Genomic DNA, 5,279 nt, shown 5'->3' on the forward strand with positions numbered 1-5,279 from the left:
GAGAGAGAGAGAGCGGGGGGGCGGGGGAGGGGGTGATAAATCTCTCGATATGAACTTCATCCATTAGTGTCAGTTGTGGTACAGGTAAAACCCTCATTTGGATATTTATGGAAACTTCCATGATCATTAAGTGTTACTGAGGCAAAACGGTTACTGTACAGTAGTAGTCTTTCGGTATTGATAAGGTTACCCAAGGTGAAAACTAAAATACATTCTCTTTTTCAGTTAAATATATGCTTTATTTCTCGTTTTAAAAAACGGATTTTTTTTTTTTTTCAAATCTTTTGTTAATTTTACTGACAAGTTCTTGAACCTCCCCTAAGGCTTAGGATACTTATCTAAAGTAACTTGCAATATGATTGAAAATGTATTCGTTCTTATTTACGGGAACATTTGTTCTCCCTTGATCATTCTTAACAGCGCTTATGTGGAAACCATTCCTTCAGGATTTTCATGTTGGTCGTTTAATGCTGAATTACAGATCGACTTTTTGTCATAGTTGGAATTCTATTCGAGTTCATTATCGAGTTTGCCGAGGGAAAAACTCTGAAGAACTCGAAGGAGCCTCCCTGCACCCTTTGTGCTGACTGTCCCTTTTACCCAGAAATTGCTGTATTGGCCTGCCCGGGGTAACTCTAAATGACAACCGATAAATTCTCTCTCTCTCTCTCTCCAACGTTCTGTTTCTTTTCCTCTTTCTTCTTCCTAACGCCCCCTCTACTCTCCCTCTCTCACTTCCTCTCCCTCTAACTCTCTCTCTCTCACACCCTGCCCAACTCCGACCCGCTTTGGTGCCCTTGATGTCTTACCCCCACTGTATTCGATAGTGAGTCATATTTTGTACGTATACCGAAAACCGAAAGTCATAATTTACTGCATATACCGACAATTATGTATGATCATGGAACTGTAAACGTAGAATGGCGCAGCATGCCGCCATTGCAAGGGTGTAGATAATCACTACTTTGATTGGATTCGCCTGATTTACCTTGATTTACACTATTATCACGTAGCCATGCTCTAGTCAGGCATTGAAGGGGTAGGAGCACGCGCCAGAAATGCAATAAACTTGTTCTCTCCAAGGGGCAGTAATATTCAGTGTTGTGAATTCAGCTTTTGTACATTTAGCATAAAATTGTCTACAAATTCTGTAATTTAGTGGTAAGCTATAGCCTGTATCACAATGTCCACCTCGCCATATTGGGGTATAATCTGTTAATTTTCCATGATAATATCTTGTCATCTTTGACATCTGTTGCATTATGTTAAAGTAAATTTATTAGTACACATTATTCAATCTAGTAATTTCTGTTTACATGATAATACATTTAAGATACACCTAAAATTATTAGTATTAATAAGATTGACATTAATAAATGATCTGTAAAAATAAATTATGTCAAGTGTGCTTCTTTTTGTAATAATGACTGATATAAGTAAGCAATAAGTATAAGTCAACATAATTACAATTTAAGTCCATTCTGTCTTGGTGATAGGGTTAATCCCTAGGTGACACAGACTTAATAGCAATGTGATAAGACCTAGGTGGTGCAAAAAATGCAAAGCAGACTATAAAGACTTTGATACTTAGAAGGATATTAAATATAAAGGGTTCAACAGGCTTTAGTGGTAAAATTGATTACACAACTCCATGGCAAAGACATGGAATCTTTATGTCTCAGCATATGGCATGCATGATTATTTCTACTGTATGAGACATACGTGCTTCATTGGGTTCATTGGAAAGTATTTTTCATGAGCTTTTAATCGATTATAATTTATTAAAATTTATATTAAAAATGTGGAACAGTAAAGTAAAAAAGCGAACTTAGGTAGAATGCATATCTCTATATCTATACTTGAAACACCGCAGCGTCGTATTTTCTACATGCTTAATTATATGCATTTAAAAGAGACTTTGAAGAGCTTTCCAATGAGCCGTATTTTTTAAAATTCGGCGGAAAATTAAGGACGGCAGAGTAAAAAAAGCGTCTGCAAGACTTAGCTGTAATAGCTTAATTCAGGGTCGTCTCCACCTTTTCCTATGGCGCCGCGCAGAGACAATCAACGTCAATACATTTATACGCGCTTGTCCATTCCATGTTTATAGTACCATAGGTATGATAAATTCGTAATGTCATTAAGTTTGCGGGTTGAACCAGCCCTTTCCGCGCCTTTGGTGCCTTTTGTTGCTTGAAACCCCATCATAAACCATGCCAGGGGTCCCCACTATAACCCTGCCAAGTTTCATGCCCATCGGACCAGCCGTTTGTGCCGTGATTGAGTGACAGACGGACGGACAGTCATAACGCTGACTCAGAAATACAGAAATACATTTTTGTCGTTCTTTTCATTTAAAGTAGTTGTTCTTAAAAACAAACAAGGAATGAAACAGATTACATACTAAACCGAAATATTAGACGCTTAAATAACGCTGATCATGAAGCTTCCACATACATTAGAGATATTATTTTCAATAAATATTAATTAAGACAAGATTTCATATTCTTGACATGGAAGGTGTGAAGTAGCATTGAAACGGAAGAGGTTTTTTCTGCTGTTATCGACTCTGCAATGAAAGTGTGAATGTGGCTGTAACTATACTGTTTTTTTTCATCTGTCCATCCGCCTGTGGTTTTGTATGGTAACACTGCGTCCCAGGCTTTAGATAGTTACATTCAGCTTACATTCAACGATTATAATAATATCCTATTTCGCATATTAACGGTGTAATTCCCATACAGTAAATTATTAAAACACTTTTCAGTTGCAAATGTACCCCAGATATCCTTTTATTTACCTAAAACTTACAAATAGCGTAACTATCTAAAGCCCGGGACGCAGTGTTACCATACAAAAACACCACAGGCGGATGGATAGATGAAAAAAAAACAGAGTATAGTGTCTAGCATTTTGCTATAAAGTCACCGCATGCCAAGACAATAGTATCTTGTCGAAAAAAAGTGCCAAGGCAAATTAGACGGAGGGACCAACTTCCTAATGTACTATAAACTTGTAGAAAATGGAAATGAAATGGATTGACAAAAGAAAGACAAAGAGGAAAATGAAGTGACGGCGGCCTAAGCTTGAGCAACCGAATTTTGAATATCTTTATGGAATATTTCAGGTCGGTTTGGATAAGTATCCTGACCTTTGCCCTGAAAGTGAACATAGAATCGAAGACCCTCAGTAAATAAGAATAATTTTTAAATCACACCCAACACCTAGAAAAACATTTTCCTTTTTTAAATCGAAAAATAAAGTATACATTTATATTTTATTACTTGTACGTATGAGGTACTTATGCATGAAATAAATGATGTTATGTCCATTTTCAAAATGCAAAGCCAAATCCTGAAGCAAATTACCACCAGTTAGATCGATAAAACGTTCAGTAATTCAAAACCAAACATTCCGAGTGTTATGCAGGTTTTTACATTATTATTATTATTATTATTATTATTATTATTATTATTATTATTATTATTATTATTATTATTATTATTATTATTATTATGTTGTTGTTGTTGTTGTTATTGTAGCCATCAATGTTAGGACTGTGCATTTTTTTCGTGTATTTGGTTAGCAGGGTGCTGCGAAAATAATAAGTGTGGGGACCTTGACTCTGGCAACTATTAAATAAGTGTTGTGAGATAGCAATATCACTGTTTGGGAAGAAGGGAACTTTTGGGATTGGGTTGTTTACTCTGTTCCTTTCTGGAGGTTGTATCCCCTCTAGATCTGGGAGCTTTAATTTCGGGCCCTGCAACTAAGCGGTTCGGATGATGAAATATCTGCTTATTGGGGTTTCGAAGTGAGCGGATTTACCGCTCTCTGGGTAATTTTAGACAAGTGAAAGCTGGAATATGTTTATAGTAAAGCAGACTTGATTAGATAAAATGCATAATCGAATTCATTACTTTTCTATTAGAGGAGAGTGCCCAAAGTGATTTTTTTAAAAACGGCATATAGCCTTAAACTGAAAATGTTTGCTATTATTATCTTGGAGTCATTTAAGTTGTTAATTTTTTTTAGAGTGGTTGATTATCGCTGAGATTTTTTTTAGATTGGTTGATCATCACCAACAATTTTTTTTCTTGACTGGTTGATCATCATTGAGTAGATTGAAAAGTGGATTAATACACTCCTTTCTTACAGTTGACAACCATAAAGAATTTTAATCTCACTCCAATATGCTCATAATATCAATAAAATAGGAATATATTTCGACATGATTACGTCTGAAGGATAACCATCATCATCATCAGGATCTGGTAGAATTAAAGTGAAATAAATTCACTTGAATACTTTTAAAGGAATGCTGTGCATTTTAACTAAATGAAGGAAATCAAACTTCAGTCCCTCATTCACTCTAGTTCTTTTTTCAGAGCTTTCGTGCCTTGTTCACGTGAGGCTGACGGAGAGTGATGCTCCGGAGCTCCTTCAGATCCCGGCCGTCTTTCGGCTCTGAACACTTTTCAAATCACGTTCCTGCCATCCCGCTGTAGCACTCAGCTGATTGTTCATTGCCATTAGTGATAATGAAACACAGGCAGCGAGGAAAAGGTATGGTTTATATTAAGGTTTCTGTCACTAACTGAAAAGATTTTTTTTCTGAAATAACCAAGGTTTCCATGTGTTTAGGTGATGGGCTCCGCTGAAGGTCATCTTTTTCACAAACTTTAAACGTTACGTTAAGAATTTTCCACACAGAAAAGTGACTTGTAATATATCACCGATTTTATTGTTACCGATTCTGCGGTAGTTAGTATAATACAGTAAGTGGGTTTTGATTCACCTGGTAAATGATTTTCATCTTATCCTGACCTATCAAATTTGCGTCAGGCTGTTTCTCTTTTCTTCCACGAATTATGGTCACCGTAACCCTCTTACTGTTGAAGCAGATTTTGAATGGTTTTTTTGTTTTTGTTTTCGTGGGTCTTTGCTGACGTGGTCCTAGTTTTCAGTCCGTTTCAATAGGCACAGAACTGTGAATCTGGGTTCGCGTCATCCAACTTTTTTATGACTTTATAATAGTAAATATGACTGTTAAATATAGAAAATAGGGCTGCTTAAATTTCTGAGTTGAATTTGTGAAGCACCAGTACACTTTTCCAAATCGGATTTAGCCCTGCTTGAAGGCAAGTTAATTCGATTATGTTGCAACATTAGTTTCTGTCCACAGTACATTATGAAACTACACTTCGTACGTTGAGCAACTATTCAGCAAAATACAAAAACAATATTCTTTGCTCATGTTCTCTGAAGCTGTTACTTGT

This window comes from Macrobrachium nipponense, chromosome 7, assembly GCF_015104395.2.
Source record: "Macrobrachium nipponense isolate FS-2020 chromosome 7, ASM1510439v2, whole genome shotgun sequence".
NCBI classification, from domain to species: Eukaryota; Metazoa; Arthropoda; class Malacostraca; order Decapoda; family Palaemonidae; genus Macrobrachium; species Macrobrachium nipponense.